Source organism: Oryzias melastigma, unplaced genomic scaffold (assembly GCF_002922805.2).
Source record: "Oryzias melastigma strain HK-1 unplaced genomic scaffold, ASM292280v2 sc00267, whole genome shotgun sequence".
NCBI lineage: Eukaryota > Metazoa > Chordata > Actinopteri > Beloniformes > Adrianichthyidae > Oryzias > Oryzias melastigma.
The window spans coordinates 270,467-279,211 of record NW_023416898.1 but is presented as its reverse complement, the minus strand read 5'-3'; the positions used below and the strand labels follow the sequence as shown (position 1 = coordinate 279,211).

The 8,745-nt window shown below is 37.2% G+C and overlaps 1 long non-coding RNA gene across 1 annotated transcript; it reads left to right on the top strand.

Moving 5' to 3' along the window:
• Positions 1–4,055: 4,055 nt before the first annotated feature.
• Positions 4,056–4,821, top strand: LOC118598260. Its single transcript, XR_004947383.1, has 2 exons — positions 4,056–4,405; positions 4,483–4,821. It is a non-coding gene; the product is annotated as an uncharacterized LOC118598260 (long non-coding RNA).
• Positions 4,822–8,745: the final 3,924 nt, after the last annotated feature.

Below are 8,745 nucleotides of genomic sequence, written 5' to 3'. Positions count from 1 at the left end.
GGAAGGAGAGAAAGGTTCTTGATTATCTTGTTATTATGAGGAAATAAACCTTGTTTTCTCGTTATAACCAGATAGTGGATCTCGTTATGATGACAAAACAAAAAAAGTAGGGCAGGCCGTTTTCAACCTCCGTAAATATCTTTAGAACTCTTGAACATCTTTTGACCAGATGAAACATATTAATTACTAGCTGGTATCATTAGAAACATTTATTATTATTATTTTTTTTAATTACGGGATTCTTTTTTAACCTCTTAATACATCATTTTTTATGATCTAGTTCCACAGTTGTAATTTTTTTTAACTGAGGCAGATGTCAGATTAATAAAAAATATAAAGAAGAGCTCAGGTCTTAAGGAACTAAATTATGTAGCACAGTTAGCAGCTGTGCGCCCGTCTTTGTCGGCAGCATGGAAAGCTTAACATTAAAAAGAAACAAAAACCTGATCTTTTTCTGTTGAAATGTCTTTGAGGGTTGTTGTTTGTGTTAAAACAAACCAATAGACACTTGTTGTCAGTTTTTAAAGTTTATTAAAAGAATTATTGATTATGGAAGTCTACAAATATCCCGCTGGATATACCACTGAAATGTTTTTGTTAGCCTCCTGCTTGAACTGCTGCAGTATTCTGCTGCGTTTTATGGGAATAAGATGTCATGATCCGTTCATGACTTCTAGTGGAGTATGTATCCGGAAAAATGCGTTTGAAATACAAAGTTCTATATCAACTTTTAATGTTTTAGAACAGATTTTAATAATTGTCTTCACTCTTATGAATTTCATGTATGAACTGTATCTACTTAAGAAAATCTATTTCGAGCTAATTTCTTTTACCCTCTTTGTACTTCTTTTGCAAGAATGAAATGACCATAAACATTTCACATTTTCTCATGAGACACACAGTATACTAAAGCTTTGACCTGCATACCATGTGTGAAGAAAGCCAACTCCTGTCTAAGCTCAGTGACCGAGTCAGCACTGGAGTAACTCCACACAAGTACGAACCCTTTATCTTAACTGTGGATCTAAGGATCTCAGGTTCTCAACACGTTTACTTTGTTAGCATGTCTTCTCCATAAACTCATGCTTGTGCAAAACTTGTATTCATCTCTCAGCACTTAGCTTATTACATTTTAGCTTACACTGGACTCAAACATTACTTACCCCGGGCTCACACAGCTCAGGTATAATGCGGGAGTGGTCTAGCTACAGCAGATGGCTCATATTAGCTCCTGGATTCTGCTGCAGATCTCACAAAACTCCAAACTCACATACGTTCATGCAATAACCTGCCATTTACAGTATGTAGGAAGTACAATAACCCCTTTATTCGCTGCGGTTCTGGGAAAAATTTTAACACAACAAAACAGATTTGCAGCAACACAGAGGCCTGTCTGCAGAAGTACGATGTGAACGCCTGCAGTGGGATTTCCTCTAACACTTTTAAAGTTACGTGAAGACCGCGGCGCGTAACGCAACTGCTGTAACGCTAGTGGTATGAGCCCAGGGTTAGATGACTTACCGCAGTTCCCATTGATCTACGTCTGCCATATTCGAAACGAAACAAGATGTCTGAGTCATACCAACTGACGACTGGTTAAAATACACATCATCTTAACTGATATACTTTCTAAAGCACTTAATCATCTGTGTTTTGAGGTCAACCAGCTTACCAGCAAAGCAGACAAGAATACGATCATAGGTAACTTGGTCACCAACTCTGCAGACTCGCTCATCACATATTGACTAAGCCTCTTCTGCTGGTGTCAGTCACTGATGCATAGAGCACAGAGCGCATCCTGCTAGCAAAACTGAGAAATGATTAAAAACTCCTTTGCAGCACATAAACTATGGCAGTTTAGATCGACATAACAGTAATTTTACACAATATAGCACAAAATGTAATGGAGAACAATTATTTTATATGCATGTTTCAATTACACAGTGTCACATTTGCTGCATCATGAAGTGAAGAAAAGAGAAAAATACTTTATTGATGCCAACCAGAGAAATTCAACCATTGGAACAGCTTTGTACAGACTTTAGTTTGTACCAAGAACAAAGTGGAATAATAAAAAAAGATACAAGATAATGAGTAAGGCAGTCTTATGGCGTGAGACTTCTGTAGTTGTCATTGTGGTTACAAACCTCCCCCATCACCACCAGCAGCAGCAGCAAATCGCAACCTTAGTTTTTCTGCATCCCAACATCAATCATCAAGTATTGCAAAGGTTGAATGTAGTGATGTAAAGAACACTTCACATTCTTATTTCAGACTAGCAGTAAAGTATTTCATTTCCTCCCTTCTGTACAACCACCTGACTTTAGTTTGCTGAAAGAGCCGCAACAGATGGACGAAAGAGCCACAGGAGAACAATTCATTCTGGAATTTTACCCACCACTGAATTCACCTTCTGTTCCTCCACCAGGGGGCGACATAGTGAAGTGGGCGGGGCTCTCCTCCTGCTCTGTGTTCAACATTCAGTCAATAAGAAGTGGTGCTGTGAAGAGAACAATTGTCAGAGTGAATGTTGAACATCAGCTAGTTTCTCCTGTTGATTGAAACCTTGTTGTACAGATGGAACATTGGCTGTGGATTCTTCTTGCTGCTCTTTTCTTTGGTAAGACACAAAGATCAACATGTTTCCTCTTCAAACACTTCAACACATTACTGAGCTGTACATGAAGAGCTGTTCAAGCTGCTGATTGTTGTCCTTCAATCAATCATCTGTATTGATTCATCTCTTCCTCTGCATGTTCTGTTCTTCCTCAGAGTGTAAAGGAGAAGACAAAGTGATCCAACCAGGAGGAGAAGTCATTGCTGCTGAAGGAGACTCTGTCACACTCAACTGTACCTTTGAGACCACTGACACATTCCCTAGATTGTTCTGGTACAAACAAGATGTGAACAGTTACCCAAAGTACATGTTGAAATGTTATTCAACAACAAAAGAAAATGCTCAAGAGTTCCACGAAGACAGATTTGTTGCTGGAGTCAAAGACAAATCCGTTCCTCTGACGATCCATAATCTTCATGTGACAGACTCTGCTGTGTACTACTGTGCTCTGCAGCCCACAGTGACAGGAAACAACAAAACTCTGTACAACAACCTGCAGAGCTCAACAACACATTACTCCATAACCTCCACTAGAGGGCACAACATGCACAAAAAGTAAAAAAAGTAAAAGTAAAAATTTATCGAACACTCTATTTCCAGATTCTGGAGAGATTCTGAGTTTTACCTTTTTTCAACTTTTAAAATTTTTGGTTTGGAATGTTTTGTGGGAAGATTCTATTCCTGTTATGAAACTTTTATTGATTTATTATTTTAGTTTTAATACTAAATAAAGCAAACTTTTACTAATTCAATCCATCATTTTTGATTTTATCACAGTTTTCTGTGATATTTTATATACTTTTTAGCACAATTAATTTTATTTTTAAATTTATATAGGAATTTAGGTTCATGGACATTTTTTGTGTGATTTACTTATTTGAAAAAAAAAAAAAAAACTTAGATCAGATTCGAGTTTTTCTCTTCTCCATGACTTTTGTGTTCAGTACAGGGATTAAACCCGAAGCTCTTTATTTAATTTGTTGGTCTATATCTTTAAGACAATCTTGTTTTATTGAATCTACCTGGATTGAACTGGAATACAGAAATAATTAAAACTCTGGTTTGGTTTCGGATTTTTTGTTTTTGTGTGGAACATAAAGAAAAACCTCAGTTTGAACTTTATAAAAATGTTTAAGCTTTATTAATAAACAGAATTGAAATAAAATATCAACTCTGATGTGGTTTCTTGTGTAATTTTAGTTAAGGGTCACAGGTGAGTTTAGGATAAGTTGTGAATTATAATACATGTGATATTCAATTAGCTAAATTTAAAGTCAACGTTAATCTTCACTAAAGGGGATCCCATCCATAATAAAAGTTAGCTAAATATGATAATTGTGATTTTATATATTTCTGGGTTTGTGCCAAATCAGAGTATAAACATTTTAGAGATCTGTTAAATCTGCAAACTTTATCAAGTTCAAGTTTAGAGGATCTATGAACAGAAACACAGGAGCACAGTTGAAAGTTCCTCTGCTTCAGTATAGAATTCTTTGAACAGAACAGACATGTGAATATCTAAAGTCTTTAAGTTTCCATCAATGAAGAACATCAGAACTTTAAGCAGACTATTAACCAGGAGGAAGAGGAGCTGAGAGAAGAAGAACAACAGATGAAAGAACTGACAGAGAGATTGAGGGAGGAGCTGAGCTGTTAGTGAACTATAGAAGAGACACAAACTTCCACTTTAACACAGTTCAACACACAAAAGCCAAACATCATCTTTCTCCAACATGCTGTCTGTGCAGACATCTGTGTTCACTCTGCTGCTTCTAGTCATTGGAACAGGTTGATGGATTCTTTCAAAGATACATTTCAGCATTTGATGTTTGTCCATCACTGATCTGACTTCTCTCTTCCTTTAGATGTCAGCTGTGAAGAACTCACCGCAGTCAAGAAGGAAGAGTCCACTTTGGAAGGAGCTTCTGTCTCTCTGTCCTACAGATATAAAAATGCTGCAACTGGTGGTGATGAATTTTACTGGTATCGACAATTTCCAGGAAAACCTCCAGAGTTTCTGATCTCTCACACTGGGACAAATATATCCACTTCACAACCAGTTCCTGGATTTTCCTTCAAAGTGAGTGATGACCAAAGACAAATGCATCTGCAGATCTCCTCTGCTGCAGTGACAGACTCTGCTGTGTACTACTGTGCTGTGAGGCCCACAGTGACAGGAAACAACAAAACTCTGTACAAAAACTTGCAGAGAAAACAATACTGCAAAATATCCACAAGAGGGAATCAAACACAGTGAAAACAACGATTGTTGAGTCACAGAACAAGGACAAGAGTGAAATGAAGCACAGAGATCAGAGATAGAGCTGCTGTGGAAGGACTAAACTGTTTGATTGATTTAGATGATGTGTCAAAGTCCAGATGACAAAATAAATTACACATTCACAGTTGAGTGGACATCTATATAGAATTTGAAGATTTACCTTCATGACCTAAACTAAGAAAAATCCCCTTTACTGGACTGTTAATAGAATAGAATAGAATAGAATTTCTTTATTTCTATTGCACTTTTCGCAGAAAGAATCATAAAGTGCTTCACAACGTGAACACAAAAATCAAATCAAAACACAGAAGCAATAAAACCAACAGTATAACAACTAAAACACAGTAAAACACAATAAAACATTGTAAAACAAGGACTAAAATCAGCTGAAAGCTCTCCTGAATAAAAATGTCTTGATTTAAAACACTCAATGGTGTCGATCTGACGGAATGCCAATGGGAGCGAGTTCCAAAGACGAGGAGCAACAGCTTGGAAGGAGACATCTCCTCTGGTCTTAAAGCGGGTTTCTGGAATGCTTAATAGAGTTTGGTTGGAAGACCTCACGGATCTGGCCGAAGAGTATGGGGTTAAAAGGTCACAGATATACGCTGGAGCTTGACCGTGCAAGGCTCTAAAAACTAAAAGTAAAAGTTTAAAATCAATTTGGAATTTAATGGGTAACCAATGTAAAGCAGACAGTACTGGAGTGATGTGTGTCCGTTTACTGGTTCCTGTTAAAAGCCTTGTTACAGAGTTTTGGACAAGCTGAAGACAGTTTAGCGAATGTTTGTTAAAACAGGTAAAAAGAGAGTTACAGTAATCTAAACGAAAAGAAATAAAAGCCTTAATAATAGTTTCTAGGTCTGATCAAGACATGACACTTTTTATTTTGCCACATTTCTTAGATGATAAAAACAGTTTTTTACTAACTGTTTTGAGTGGCCTTCCAGGGACATGGACTTATCAAACAACACCCCAAGATCTCTGAGACTCAAGTGGACAGAAGAGCTCAAAGACCCAAGGTGTTGTCTAATGGAATGAATTTTATTTTCTGGGGCAAAAATCAATGTCTCAGTTTTCTGGGTGTTCAAGACTAAATGATTATTACACAGCCATGTTTTTAATGCTTGCTAAACAATCCAACAGGTTTAGCAGCTTGTAATAATCATTTTTCGGGAAAGAACATTAAAGCTGTATATCATCCGCATAGAAATGATAAAAAATATGGCTAAATTGATTAATAAGTTTCCCAAGAGGAAGCAAATATAAAATAAATAAAATAGGGCCAAGTACAGAACCCTGTGGAACGCCACAAGTTATATTTCCTACTGCGGAGCTTAGTGAACCAACAGCCACATTGAAAGTTCTCCTGCTAAGGTATGAAATGAACCAATTTAAAAACGGACCAAAGAGACCGTAGTCATTGTGAAGACGTTCAATTAAAATAGTGTGATTGACAGCGTCAAAAGCAGATTTCAAGTCTAAAAGCATTAGGACAGTGTACTGGCCAGAGTCAGCTGCCATGAGCACATCGTTAGAAACTCTCAGGAGAGCTGTCTCAGTGGAGTGGTTCTTCTTAAAGCCTGACTGAAAAGAATCTGAAATATTATGTTCTTCCAGGTATACATTTAGTTGGTCGCCGACCACTTTCTCCAAGAGTGTAGAGATGAAAGGAAGCTTTGAGATTGGTCTGAAGCTTTTTGGATCTGACGGTTCTAAATTAGGCTTTTTAAGAAAAGGATTTTATAAATCGCGTTTGAGGAAATTAGGGACCGATCCTAACTTCAAAGAAAAATTAGAACCTATACACTGGAACACTTTTAGAAAGACAGGGGTGGGAATAATGTCAAGAGGACAGGACGAAGGTTTGATCCTTTTCAGCAGAGAATGAATGTCCTCCACTGTAACGGGAGAAATTGAACCATGATAAAGAACACTGTGGGCTCTGAGAGAGCCCAACACTGGCTAAAGGAGGCCTAGTGCTAATGTTGGATCTTCTGAGCATTCGTTTGAACAATCTGCTCAATCTGCTGAGTTTGATGAGAGTGTTGGAGAGTGCGCCTGGGATAAAATGAACCTACACATGTCGATTGATCTGTCAACAAGTGTTGTTAATCAGCATTTTTGATGGGTGGGTCGATAGGTTTTCCTCCCACCACCCACAATATGATCCTCTTCACAATACATGAGGACAGCCAGTACACAACTGAAATCCAGGAAGGACTTTAAACCATGAGAAAGATCTTGAATACATTTCAGGAACATCAAAGACCTGACAAAAAAAAAAAAAAATCCTTCAATTATTAGAAATAAATGTAATCATGGAGAATTTTGAATTTGACAGACTATTTTTTTCTCCAAATTAAGGGGACGGCGATGGGAAAAAGGTTTTCACCTGCCTATGGTGATGTATTTATGGCCGAATGGGAAACAGCGGACCTAAAAAATCTCTAAAACAATCATTACATTATTATATATACCTGGATGATAAATGGGGAATCTGGACCATAGATGTATTATGTGGATACATAGAAAACAGGATTTCAAAAAAGTTATTGTTACCCTAAACTAGGGCTCTTTAATTAAAATTTAGAAAGGTCCAGATAAGAAAAATTTTTAGAAGTTAAAGTCCGGCAAAAAAAATTATGTCTAAATGTAATGTTTTTAAGTAGCCTAATAACCAACTCTCACTTCAAATTAAGTCAGTACAATTTAAAACTTTTCAACATTATTTAATGTCAGTTAACATACAACACATGGAACTGTGCGCCACACACACACAACAGAAATACTACCAAGACAACTGCTGACATCATCAAGAAAACCAGATGATAGGAGGATCCACTGGCCCTCATTAGCTTCTTCCACAAATCAAACGCCTCCCAAGAAATATGGAAATCTGAACAAATGTGTAACTTTATATATATTTTAACTCACAATGCTATTATGCATATCTAAACAAGAATGAGCTAACAAATATGTTTTGACTTCTTACGTTGTGGAGCTTTGCTTTTACAGCAGCCGACCTAATTTTTTCTTCTGTTCGTTACCATCTTTAACTTTTTCTGTAGTGTACTGTCCTCTTCTGACACCATGAAATGGTAGCATGTGTCCACACATGAAATCATAGGGTCAAAGTTAATTACTGTGGAATTATAACCCAAAATGTGTGGTGCACGTAAGGGAACGCAAGGTTTTAAGATTAAAGATAAGGAGAATTGAAATAAAACTCCAACCTTTACGTGGGTTCTTCCAATGAAATAACTTTTACGATTAAAAATCTTTCATTTTAGCAATCACTGAGAGTAATTTGTCCCCATCTGTAAAAAAATTTAGATAAGGCTGCTGATTACAGTTTCATTAATTTCTTGGTTCGTTTCAAGATAAAAAATATGAACCTTAGTTAGATTAATGTGCAGAACTTTTTTAAATTCAGTTAAGTGAACATCTAAAGTCTCTAAGTAAAGGAGACTGTTAGCCAGGGGGGAGGAACCGAGAGAACAGGAAGAAAAGGTTAACAAAGAGACGGAGAGATTGAGGGAGGAGCTGAGCTGTTAGTGAACTATAGAAGAGACACAAACTTCCACTTTAACACAGTTCAACACACAAAAGCCAAACTTCATCTTTCTCCAACATGCTGTCTGTGCAGACATCTGTGTTCACTCTGCTGCTTCTAGTCATTGGAACAGGTTGATGGATTCTTTCAAAGATACAGTTCAGCATTTGATGTTTGTCCATCACTGATCTGACTTCTCTCTTCCTTTAGATCAGGGGTCTCAAGCTCAAATCAGCCGGGGGCCGCTGGAGACAGAATCTAGGTGAGGGTGGGCCGCATCAGGATTTTCAC